General features: G+C 37.7%; 1 protein-coding gene across 3 annotated transcripts in view; it reads left to right on the top strand.

Annotated features, from left to right (window-relative positions):
• The window catches only part of acot7 (acyl-CoA thioesterase 7), a 174490-nt gene that overhangs the window by 28977 nt on the left and 131424 nt on the right, over positions 1-14089 (top strand). The gene's annotated exons all lie outside the window — the stretch shown is intronic.

Below are 14089 nucleotides of genomic sequence, written 5' to 3'. Positions count from 1 at the left end.
ATTACCATTCAAATACAGACACCGCCTGTCAGTCAACTTGAAAAAGTGCACATCTATCAGCAGGAACAGCCTGAAAAATAGCATATTTTTTGTGTGTGATCTGAGCTGAAGAAGCACTATTTCTGATACCATGATCTTGACCAACCATTTTGGTGATTTTAGTCTTCCCCTATTCAAGCAAATAGGAGCTGCACTTTATACCACTTGTATCCATTGAAAATAGGGTAACACTTTATTTTACAGTACGTGTACTTTCCTGGTACATAAATGGTAAATATGTTGTACCAACAGACAAATTTGTAGTAACAAGAGGTACTTACCTGAAGTGTTTCTTAATGGTAAGTAATATGAAACAATACTTACCAATAGTACGTACATGGTAATTATGTTGTACCTCCAGACAAGTGTGGGGTAATAATAGGCACTTACCTATGGTATACATACATGCTTTTCACAACACACATCATTTCAAAGCAGCTTTACAGAAAATCAAGCTTTAGTAGAAAATGAGTCATCATTGTGTAGTTTGATTAAATATGATTGTATTTAGAACCCCAGTGAGCAAGCCGAAGCGACAAAGTTCAGTGTGGTTTGAGACACTGCCAAACACATGAATACAGACACCTACAGCCAGCACTGGCCATGACAGCCTATCATAGGAAGTTTTGTGATTAAGTTTGAAAGGTAATTGTAACACACTAAAATTATTCACATGGACTCAAATTAACTCGACAGATGACATTTATTCAGAATATGAGCAGTAGAGCTCTCTGTCTCTTTTTCAACCAAATATAAATAAATTGTATATTTCTTTTATGAAAAGAAATTGAAGTGTGATTGTTTCACATTCAGAGAGAAATATTATTGTTCTGCTGTCTAAAGTTTTGATGCCTTCAAATTTATATTATGTCTATTTTATCTCTAGGTTGTTGGTTAAACGTTAAAATGAATGACAGATAATATCACTGTTGCGGTTAGCTACCATACAGGATATTATCATTGCCGTGAGGTTAGGGGATTGGTCAGGGGAAACTGCAACAATTCTGAAATAAAAATGATGGCTTTTGAATCTTTTAAATATAAATTTGTAATTAACATTATTTCATTAAAGTATCTGGCTTAAGTTCTTGAATTTATTTTCCATTTATTTTAGAGAGAAGGCAAATTTAAAATAATTATTATCTAGGCCCAACTTAGACTTTCGCTTAAACCTATATTATTAAATATTACACATTTTTACTCACAAAATTTTTATTTTGTGATCTCTATTATTATTAAAAGCAAACAAATGAGTACTACATGAAGACAAAACAATTCAGTAATATTAATAAGCATTAAAGAAATTGTCTTACATTACTGTATGATGAAACACAATGACCTGCAGTACAAAACTAATATATATATATATATATATATATATATATATATATATATATATATATATATATATATATATTTATTAGTATATACTGTACATATCATTTGTTTACTTACATTTTTTTAAATGTATTAATATAGTAATATACAGAGCAAAATTTGTAAGCAAATGAGTTGAAAGTAAGAATGACACTGAATGTAAAGGTGCTTCTGTTTCTCTGAATAGTAATGATTTAATGAAAAATTAAAGCACTGCTAAACCAATTAATGCATTTATTTGCTAGAAAGAGGAAAACTTGTAAAGTTAATTTCAAGTGGACCCATCTTAACTCCTGAAAAGACCAGCATAACTGCTTATCAGAATATGTTGTTTTGCGTGATGGTTCTTTGCATGGAATACTGGTGTCCATACTGTGACCAGCACAAATCCAACACTAAATAGCAGAAACCATTCTGATTCAACAGTCTTTAAACAGGGTTCTAAAACCTTTGTACACATTAAAATGTCAATTATTTTAATTGCCAATCATTAACAGTTATTAACTAGTTTGATCAAGGCACAAGCTGACAAAAGATGCTCTTTCTCTGAACTGATCAGAAGATGGAGCTATTGCGCATTTCACTCTTTTTCACTCAACTAATTGGAATATAATGCGTAACTAACCACAGACACCACGGGACATACAGACCACTGGACATGCTGCTTTATCCCAAAAAATTAAATGATCACCTTGAAGTTTGTTTGTTTGTTTGAGGGACAGTCTATCAATACAGGAGAGAGAAAACCGAGCGATTAAGAAACTAAGGCTAAAACAAAAGCGCTGTCCCCAAGGGGCATGTTGTTACCACAGCAACAGGGTTGTCATGTGGCAAAAGCGATGGAGCTTGGCGTGGGCGAAGAACCCAGTCAGTAGTAGTACAGGAAGCCACTGCAGAAGCCGCTACTGTATGAATAAAGACTACTGGACACTTTCCACTGAGGAGTGCCACAGTGTCCAAGATGCTGTTTTATCACTCATACTTACAAACTCTCAAATCCCAAACCATGGGGCTATTAAGAGCTTATAAATAAGCATGGCTTAAAGATGTTATTTGTATACATGTTTGCTTTAAAAGCCACTTGGCCAATGGTTTCACACTCTATCCAGCAATAGCCTGTAGCTTTGAAGGTTTATTCTTGTTGTTCTAGATAGTGTGTGTTTAGATGTTGCACACATGCTATAATAAAACACTTTAAGATTAGAGCAAAGATTACCTTCATACTTCCCATGTTTATTATTTATACAGTACAAACTGTTGATTATTTGTTATAATTTGGACAGTTAATATATATTTTTTAATCAATTAATTACATGATTTGCTGATTATGTAAATTATTGCAATGAACTGCATATATAATATTTGCTGAGAAAGGCACTCAAATAATAATTCAATATAAACTCAGCAAAAACATCCCTTTTTCTGGACACTGTATTTTAAAGATAATTTTGTAAAAATTCAAATAACTTTACAGATCTTTATTGTAAAGAGTTTAAACAATGTTTTCCATTCTTGTTCAATCAACCATAAACAATTAATGAACATGCACCTGTGGAACGGTCGTTAAGACACTAACAGCTCACAGATGGTAGGCAATTAAGGTCACAGTTATAAAAACTTAGAACACTAAAGTGTGCTATCTGTGTGAACATGCCTTAGGCATGAGGACTGCAGATGTGGCCAGGGCAATAAATCACAATGTCCATACTGTGAGATGTCTAAGACAGCGCTACAGGGACAGCTGATCATCCTCGCAGTGGCAGACCACTTGTAACAACACCTGCACAGGATTGGTACATCTGAATATCACACCTGTGGGACAGGTACAGCACAGCAACAACAACTGCCAGAGTTACTCCAGGAATGCACAATCCCTCCATCAGTGCTCTGACTGTCCGCAATAGGCTGAGAGTGACTGGACTGAGGGCTTGTAGGCCTGTTGTAAGGCAGGTCCTTACCAGGCATCACTGGCAACAACATCGCCTATGGGCACAAACCCACCTTCGCTGGACCAGACAGGACTTGCAAAAAGTGCTCTTCACTGACGAGTCGTGGTTTTGTCTCACCAGGGGTGATGTTCGGACTCACGTTTATCGTCAAAGGATTGAACATAACACTGAGGCCTGTACTCTGGAGCGGGACCGTGTTGAAGGGTCCGTCATGGTCTGGGGCGGTGTGTCACAGCATCATCGGACTAAGCTTGATGGCATTGCATGCAATCTCAATGCTGTGGTTTACAGGGAAGACATCCTCCTCCCTCATGTGGTACCCTTCATGCAGGCTCAACCTGACATGACCCCCCAGCATGACAATGTCAAGAGCTATACTGCTCGGTCTGTGCATGATTTCCTGCAAGACAGGAATGTCAGTGTTCTGCCATGGCCAGCGAAAAGCCCAGACCTCAATCCCATTGATCATGTCTGGGACCTGTTGGATCGGAGAGTGAGGGCTAGGGCCATTCCCCCCAGATATGTCCGGGAACTTGCAAGTGCCTTGGTGGAAGAGTGGGGTAACATCTCACAGCAAGACTAGCAAATCTGGAGCAGTCCATGAGGAGGAGATACACTGTAGTACTTTATGCAGCTGGTGGCCACACCAAATACTGACTGTTTCTATTTATTTTGACTGCCCCTTTTTTCAGGGACACATTATTCCATTTCTGTTAGTCACATGTCTGTGAAATTTGTTCAGGTTATGTCTTAGTTGTTGAAATTTTTATGTTCATACAAATATTTACACATGTTAAGTTTGCAGAAAATAAAAGATGTTGAAAGTGAGAGGATGTTTCTTTTTTTTGCTGAGTTTATAATAATTAAATAATTATAGTTTGAATAGTTAGAAATATAATATATACTGTAAATATAATACTTCAGATAATTAAAATCCATTACATTATTGTGGCAGACGAGTAAAGCATTGACGAGCCAATACAAAAAATGGCTTTAGAAGGCAACATTTTTAATTATATTTTTAATTTCCATATTATTATGGCATTGGCCTACAGTCCACAGCAATCCATTTTGCAATTTAATTCTTCAATCTGTCAAAGACATGGCTTTTCAAAAGACACATCAATGTACACATGCACCAGAATGATGCTTTTGGGGTGTCTCACTTTGGTTGTGTTGCATCATATACAGTTTTTTTTTTACATTGCTCATTGTACATATCAGCAGTTTCCGAGTGAAAAGACCACTAGAGGTGCTACGACATCAATGAATTTTCTTCACTTTCACATCTTAACACTTTTACTAAAGTGCATGACACATATGACGATACATTTCAACGATGCATTACATAACCTTCTACATTTACAATTTTGTTCAAGTGGAATCAAATTACACTTGCGATGCAAAAGACAAGGGTAGTCATTATGAGCACACCACGGGAGTTGAAATTGATGTTGTTGCTTCTGCTATAACACGTATGCTTTTATGACACTATCGGTTACATTTAGGTTTAAGTTTTAGGGCAGGTAGGTTCATTTTAATTATTTAAAACTTGATAGAGTATAAACCTTAAAACCCTCATCTGTATGGGAGAACATTTATCTTGCTTTTAGCGACACTCAGTGGACAATTCAGAAATGCCATGATAATTGTAATGAACCACGTAATATAATTTAGTTCAGGTTAACCGGTCCTTGTCCTTAGCATGTTTGTGTTAAGGTTACTCTGTGGAGCAGTCCTGGACTTTCACAGTGCTGCCCCTTTAAAAGCTCTTGCTGAGCCGCAGGGAACCACACAGAATGGGGGCACACTTTATGTGCTTCTGTCATGTTAACTTAACGTCACGCGTCACCAACACAGGCAGCAGTTGCACAGGGATACCTGCATAGGAAAGCAGTCTACTCTGCCAGCGTAGTGTCTTCCTCTAGAGTTTGAGCAAAATGTTTGCCATCCAAAATATGTGAAAAAAAATATGTGCACATATATAGATGGATGAATACATATGCATGCATGTTGTATTGCTTGTCAAGTAATGAATTTATGCTAGAATGTAAACATAATGTGGGCTTAAATTTTGTCAATTTTGTGAAATATGCTCTGCCTTTGGCTGGTTCCATTAACCTTGTTAATTAAAATTGCCACCACCTAAGCACATTATGTAATGAACTAGGACTGTTTAGGTATTAATTACATGGCTACAACCAACCTAGGTTACATTATACCAACAGTTTTCAACAGTATTTGTTAGCCTGAGGTCAAATATACAAGGAGCATTCCCATTCGTCTGAATGACAGTTGATCATCTGGCACAAAAATGATGACATAATAATGCTGATTGGAACACACAAAGTTTCAATCTCTACACTAGCGATTATCCTCAGTTATGCCATAGGCAACAGAAAGGTAAAATACCCCCGATTTATAGGTTCTATTTAGACATTTTATTATATATATTCTACAATTGTCTATTAAAGTCTATAAAAACACTAACAGAGGGTAACTGGTGAATATTATGGCCACATGTTAGTGTTAGCATTTGCATCACGAATGCAGAATGTAAATATTAACCTTGTTTTTAGCCCTGAGCGAAGAACTAAGAAAAACTTTGCAGTGGAGTCACGTGACGTCAGACCTGTGAACGGCGAGTTCTGCGCACTTTGCTAGTTTTTAATTGTTTTTGTGTCATAAACCGGTGATACCCCTGACAGGTCCGCAGACCAGGGACTTAATTTGGACAGTGCGGCGAGAGAAATTTCAGAAAGTTTTATAGATATTGAAGGGATGTTACAATCCGCTGACACCCCTGATGATATAATATTGGGAGGAGACTTTAATCTTTTGATGAACTCAGTCCTTGATCATAGTGAAGCAAAAGTGTGCAAGCCCCCTAGAGCAATATTGACACATCACAGGATGTGTAAAAAACTTAGATTTGGATTTAGATATTTGGAGACTTTTGAACCCATCTGTTAGGGACTACACATTTTTTCATCAATCCATAAAATGTATTCTAGAATAGATTTTTTTTTAAATATCCAAGTCCTTCATTTCATCTGTTGTGGATTGCTCAATTAGAAAAATTTTGGTCTCAGACCAAGCCCTGGTGAGTTTGGAGGTGTCACCACACACGGAGAAAAATAAATCATATAGTTGGTGCTTTAATGTATCCCTTTTGCAAAATCTTGAATTCCAACAAATGTTAAAGGCTGAAATGAATGTGTATATGGAGACCAACTGACCCTCAGTATCCTCTGTGGGCATGGCTTGGGAGGCACTTAAGGTGGTTCTTAGGGGTCGGATCATACAGTATGCCTCATTTATCAAAAAATCCAAAGCATGAGAACTCGTGGAGTTGGAAGGGAATATTAAAAGGGCTGAGGCAGAGCTGAAGTTCCGAATTATGTCTGATGGCCTCAGAGAATTGACCCGATTGAAATACAAGTATAATACTATTTTGTCGCAAAAGGTTTTGGCTATTTAGGGCAAGACAGTCATACTTGGAGTCGGGGGACAAAGCAGGGAAGCTTTTGGGTAGCTATGTATTGTAGAGAGAATCTTTTTCTACCATTCCCTCGATGAAATCTGCTGGTGGTTAAATTTGTACTTAGGCCATTGATATTAATAATGCTTTTAAAGAATTCTGTCTTGATCCTTATAGTTCCTCGTCTTCATCTACTGATGAAAATATTAGAAACTTTGTGGAACAATTAGCACTCCCTAAACTGACGACTGAGCAAAACAATTCTCTCGAGGAGCTTGGTGAGGTAATTAAGGCCTTGCCTACAGGCGAGGCTGCAGGGCCAGATGGCTTTGCCGCTGAATTTGTTAGATCTTATGCTACAGAATTGGCTTCACTTTTGCTAGAAGTTTATACAGAGTCATTAAATGAGTACTGTTGGCGCTGCACTGTCACTTACTGTGCCTATTGTCCTGTTCCTTTTAGTAATTTACTGTACTGTCCCATTCTTGTTTGCACACGTTTGCACGTGCACTTTATGTTGAAATGTTATTTAGTCTGTGTAGTCTCATGTGGTTCTGTGTTTATCCTATGTTGTTTTTATGTAGCACCATGGTCCTGGAGGAACGTTGTCTCATTTCGCTGTGTACTGTACTAACTGTGTATGGTTGAATGACAATAAAAACCACTTGACTTGACGACTAAAGAATGGAAAGCTTCTGAGTGAGTGTAAGAGTTACCGTCCAATTTCCTCGTTCCTGCTAGACATTAAAATATTGTAAAAAAATTCTGGCTAACTTATTGAGTAAAGTTATGACACATCTTATATATATATAGATCAGGTGGGGTTTATTCAGGGACACAGCTCTTCTGGTAACATTAGTTATGGTAACGATGTATCATCAATATCATGTGGTCAGTGGCAAATGAGCAGACTCCTTCAAAATCTTTTTAAGATTTTGGAAATATATGGGTTCTTAATACGTTTATTTAATGGATTAAGTTACTTTATAGACACCCGGTAGCAGCAGTACTTGATCTAATCCTTGCCTCCACAGAATTATTAATACGTTTTCTAAATTCTCAGGATACAGAGTCAATTGGTCAACATCGTGCTGCCCAGTAACAGCTTTTCAGCCAGGCACCTTTCAGTGGCCCAAACAGGGCATTAAGTGTTTTGGCATTTTATTTCCAGCAAATTTGTCTGATTTCAGGGTTAATCACAAAAAAAAAAAAGAAAAACTTTGCAGTGAGTGTAGAAGAGCCTTTATCCGGAACAATATGCTTTTGCTAGCATGGTGTAGTTACATCATCTACCAGCTGGGGCTAACTGATGATGCTTGCTAACCAGCTAAACCTTGAACCCTTGGTTAGGCTTTATGTCTTTTTTTTTTTTTGCTAAATAAACAATATTTTTAACACCTAAATGAGACACTGTCCTCAAGCTCCGCACAATACCAATCCATCTGATTACATCAACTGACAGAAGGTTCAGGGACAAAACATTTTCCATAAACTTTCCAGCTTGATACATTTAAGGGTTGTGTGTGTGTTTGTGTGTGAACTCAGGCTAGGCCATCACATGACTCTTCTCTTGGGTTACACACACACACAGTCAGGGCCAATCTTGTCAGCCTCATCTTGCTCACACTCCTCAGGGGTCTCCTGCCTCTGAACGCAGGGGCCGTGATGATTGCATCGGCAGGGCAGCCTCCACTTTCCCGACTGCTCCATCCACACAAACACACACACATGCATTATACAAATGCAAAGTAGCATTAAAATGAACACATTTGCTCTCAGTCTTGAACTCTCTCTTAATTAAATGCACTCACGGTTTAGAATGGTACTAATATGTTATATTTCCTACAGGTTTTTGTTTTTGAAGTGGGGACCACTGTATCCGATGATGATGTGTCTTATTGTTTTCCATGTTAAAACACTTGTCCCAGCTTTATATGCAGAGTCAGCTATAATGCCCAGATGGAATCTGCTGATTTGTTTTTTGCATTTTCTGTGAAAAAGTCTGAAGTATTCTAAAGAAGGGATTTAAACTTAGCAAAATGTAATAAATGGACCTGAGAGTACTACACTCTTATTAGTGGCTACATACATAATGTAACTAGCCAAAATATTACATAAACAAACTTGAAAGGATGGAAAATATGTAGAACTTTTATGAATGATGACAATTTGTGGAAATCTGCAGAATTTTTCACACAGATTCCACCTGGGCCTGTAAGTAATTGGTTGGTCAATTTCCCCTGAAAATGTAAAACTGATGTGAAGCTATTAAACTACAACTTTGCTCTGTTTGTTAAACCATCCCAACCATCCTTACACAGAAACATTGTCCCAACCAATAGCGTGAGTTTGGGTGATACCAATGGTGCTGAAATGATACACCACCTATGAATTGACCTGTTTCTTGTGACGTCACTGTATGACCGTGGCCCCATGTTTGTGACCAATCTGTCATATACCTTCATTGTGCTGCACAATGAGATGCAACATAAACCTTCTTCATTAGTTAAAAGAAGCTCCTACATTCATACAGATGGGATCATCACATACATGTTTTTAATTCTTTGACTAAATCAGACCAGAAAACAACACAAAAACATTAGTAACTTCTGAATTAGAGATGTTTACAGTGATGTACCGGTGGGTGTGTGTACTCTCTGGCTATACATCAGACTCGCCAGCATGCAGAGATTAATCATAAATATATTTGAATGTCTGCTCAATTCAGCAATATTTATGCTGTTTTCAGTATGAACTTTTCTTGGGACTTTTCCTGGTTCTTCTTGATATCGTTTTTATGGGTGTTTTTCCATTCACTGCTATTGTTTCCTCCAATTGATGGTCACAAATATGGCAGCTGCAGGGAATAGTGACATCCCTGAAACAGGTCAGTACACATTGTCATATGAACAACCAGTCAGTAATTAGACTTCTACTAAAATAATATAATAACACCTCTCAACTCTGTGGTTGAGTTTTTGTTATTGATGTGTCGTTCGTGAACAAATCTGTCTTTTTGTACAAATCTTTTAATTGAACGAATTGACTCATATTTCCTGTTCACTGACATCTCTCCCTTTCGAAGCCGATGAGCTCTTGTTTGAAGAGCAAGACTGTTTTGGTAACATTTCTTGCCTTGAATGACTGACTATAGCATGAGCCAGTAGCATTCGAGTGTGGGTTGTGAAGGAGCTTCTCATTGGTTTCACCCAACCATTTACTGGCACACATGTGTAATTTGCAGAAATTGTTAATTAACAAATATGGTGAATGGACTCAAAAGACTTGTGTCACTGGGATGAGTCAAAATCATTTTAGTATGAGAAATTCAGCCAGACTGTCACACACTGAAATCGGCAACTGTAGGTTGAAAGTTAAATAGCTGAAATCAGTTTGTGATTACCGTATTTTGTTTCATTGCACCCAGTGGCTGAAGCTGGAAGTGTTGTTGAGTGAATGGGCAGAGAGGCACCAAAAGTTTTATTTTTAGTTGTAAATGATACATTAGAGTCAACAGGAATGCATATTTTATTAAAAGAATAGTTCACCCAAAAATGAAAATTCTCTCCTCATTTACTCATTTCCTAGCAGAGTGCTAGATTTATGGGAATGTGATTACTTCCTGGTATTCATGGGACCAGAACACATGTCTCTGAGGTTTGTCAGTAGCACCAAAGGGAACTTTGATCATGATCGAATTGATGCAAATATGTCTAATGAGGGATGCCACTTGTCAGTAATTCGGCTGAATGCGTTTGATTTCAGGGTACATAGACTTTTGGATTGAACATGTCGATTTCCTGTGTGATTGATTTAGCACGTGCTGTCCGGCCACATGCTGATAACAACTTTGTCTTTGTTATTAAGAACCTTAAAAAGCTAGTCGATCTGTAAACAAACTGAACAGCCCCATCTGCAAACACTCAGAGAGTTCAGTGCACAGTTGTACTACAGAACGTCCTTTCCCTTCTGTCTGAACAATGCTTTTATACTGAAACCAGTGATTAAACTGTTGGCTGGCAGTAATGGAAAATCTGAGATAGCAATCAAGAACAATCTTCTCTGGTAGACTTACATCATTTTTAAAACAACATTTAGGCTAGCTTACTTCTCTGTAGACTCGCATATCAGGAGCATCTAAAACAACCTGCTCTTATGTTGAACTCATAATAATAAAAAAGTTGCAATAAAAGTTGGCAGTGTTGCAAGATCTCACAAGAGAAACAAGCAAACTCTTCAGAAAAAACATGCCCAAAATAAGCAACTTTCCTCACCAATATAAGTAAAAATAATTATCAGAAAACTAGAAAAACTAGCAACTTCATGAAAAAGCAAACCCCAAGTGGACATGGCAACACTGCCATCTGAGAAAATAATAAAAAAAACAATTAGTGAACTTGTACAAACACATGCAGGTTTTACTTCAATTGATCAGCCTAACATGATTACACAGGAACTCAACATAAACTAATGAATATTCCAGTATCCTAGCATAGATCCAATTTTGCCTAAGCGCCATCTCTCATCAGAACTTTTTGCATTCATTCAAATTTATCTTTTTCTGTGGAACAACTGATAGTGTTTTTCACCAGCAGAAGACATGGCTTCTGGTCCCATGGAAATCTTGCATCTTCTTTGGTTACACCGGAAGGTGGAAGAGAAACTGTACACAGACTTCATTGACTCTTCATTGAATCGGCAATGTAGTAAAAAAGTAATAAAAGAGTATAAGTTGTTTTTGTATGAGCCAAATTGTACCATATTGCGTGATTTTTAGGTTCACTTTATCATGTACAAATTATCATGATTTTAAAATGAGACTAAGCTGATCTAAAACAACATGATTAGACGGGAAATCGGCATACTGCTTCTAAATGTTCACGTACCCTAAAATTAACCCTATTCTGATGAATTATTGACAAGATTCTCTCCCCATCTCCTGAAACATGATCACACAGGAAACTGGCATGTTGTTTCCAAGAGTTCCAGTACCCTAGAATCGGACACATACCTTTGCATGTTTACCTTCTCTTGTGGCACAACCAGAAGCAAGTTGCATCAGCAGTGAGGGGAACCAGGTTTGGATCACGCATTGAAACTTTGAAGTAATTGCCTTTGTGTCAGTGACGAGCGCAATTCAAGGATGCATTTTCTCTCTTACATTACATTTTTATTCCATTGATGGTTATGTTTAGGGTTTGTGTTGGGGGTATAGTTTAGAAAATATGCATTCCTCTTCACTTTATTACAGCCTGTCCAGCTTAAAACGACTCGCTTCACAATTGGTTTTTGGCGCCCCCCATGGACATTACACCTTGAACATGGAGCTCACATGTGCACATACGCCCAACAACACTTACTGTTTTGGCCACTGGGGGCAGTTTTATGAATTTTGGTAAGCACAGACCGATTTTAGCTAAAGAAAAGTCAACCTACTTTTTCCGATTTCATGTGAGATCAGTCTGTCTCCTGCATGTTTTCCTTTACCTTTGGTGCTACTTATAGTGTGTTGCATGTACAAAGACCAAGATATGGGTTCTGTTCCCGTGGAAAGCTGGAAGTATTCACATAAACATCACATTCACTTAAACAATGGTGAACATGGTTAAATTTTTGTTCTAATATAATTTTACTCCAATGACTGATAGGCTTAGTGTTAGGGTTTGGGTAAGAGGGTAGATCTATTACATGATTTTCAACTAGCAAGTGGTTAAAATTTCTGTTCAGCAACAGAACGTTCAACCTAATATCAAATAAAGTGTCTGTCTAAAGTCAGCACACTCTAAAAGTAACTGTTAATTTATTTGTGCTACAATGCATTATTTGTGTGAAAAGATACTGGAGAAAATAGGATCAAAAGAAAGCCAAATAAATACAGCAACATACCAAACTTTTATATAAAAATCACCATACTTCAAATGATTGCTTGCTGAGATGTTTAAAAGTTGTTAAGAGACAAGTTTCTCTGATAAATATCCGAACAGAGTGCTACTGTTTCCATCTAAATAAAAACTGAATGAAATACATAAAAAACAATGTGTTTCCTTGAAAAGGTATTTCTGCCTGATCTGACTCTTAATTTTTTTAATCTAACCAAATATACTCAGGTATTACGATATATTTACACAATTGTCAGGATAAATAAAGGATCCAGATGCAGGTAATAGATCAAATTATATTTAATGAATAATTGAGTGGTAAATACAGCAGGCGAAAAACAGCTAGAGAAGTCCAATGGCGAAGATGATGATGACGAAGTTTGGCAGATAATGGGGTGGGATGATGAAGGCAGAGGTGGATTAATGACAGTAGAAAAAAACAAATGCAGAGAGTAAGGGTAAGGTCCATCAGAGTTGTGGCTAGTTGGCTGTAATTGTGAATAAAATGCCAGTAAAAATTGTCGAAACCCAAGAATCTCTGCAGGGCCTTGTGAGAATCTGGGGTTGGCTAATCTACTACAGCTTTAATCATAGATGGGTCTACCAGAATCCCCTCCGGTGACACGATAATTCCCAGAAAGGTTACCGATCAAGCATGGAACTTGCACTTCTTGGCCTTGACAAAAAGCCCATTCTCTAGCAGCCATTGGAGCACTCGTCTGACATGCTGAACATGTTCCTGGAGAGAATGAGAAAAAATCTGAATGTCATTCAGATAGACAAAAATGAACTGATCAATCATATCTCTCAGCACATAATTGACAAATATCTGGAAGACCAGATACTCAAAGTGCCCCCTAGTGGTGTTAAAAGAACTCTCTGATGCGGACCAGATGATATGCAAGGAAAAAGTTCACACCCCACAGACGCTCGAAGGCTGATGATATCAATGGTAAAGAGTAGGTATTCTTAATGGTGATGTCAACTCTGGAAACATCCACCAGTTCATCCTGCAACACAGAACAAGAAACAGGGGAAGGTGCAGACAAAAGACAAGAAGCATGACAGAAAGTACTTCAATCCAAAATCGTGTTGCCAGACCAGCAAATGTGAGGATTGTGTGTGGATAACCCTGAATGTCCTAGGACAACTGGTGTGAGTGGAGAGTCAATGACATAAAAGGAGGTGAGTTCAGAATGATTACCGGAGACAATGAGGTTTAAGGCGGTGGTGCAGTAAGTTACTTCTGTAAGTTGAATGTTGCATAGAGTATTGACCGGAATCTTGACATTGAGATTAGATGTGGTTATGTTGAGGGCCTTGACCAGAGAAGCGTCAATGAGGTCGGCTTCAGCACTGGAGTC

The sequence above is a fragment of the Xyrauchen texanus genome, chromosome 37 (genome assembly GCF_025860055.1).
Source record: "Xyrauchen texanus isolate HMW12.3.18 chromosome 37, RBS_HiC_50CHRs, whole genome shotgun sequence".
NCBI lineage: Eukaryota > Metazoa > Chordata > Actinopteri > Cypriniformes > Catostomidae > Xyrauchen > Xyrauchen texanus.
This window is presented reverse-complemented; position numbering and strand designations above follow the sequence as displayed.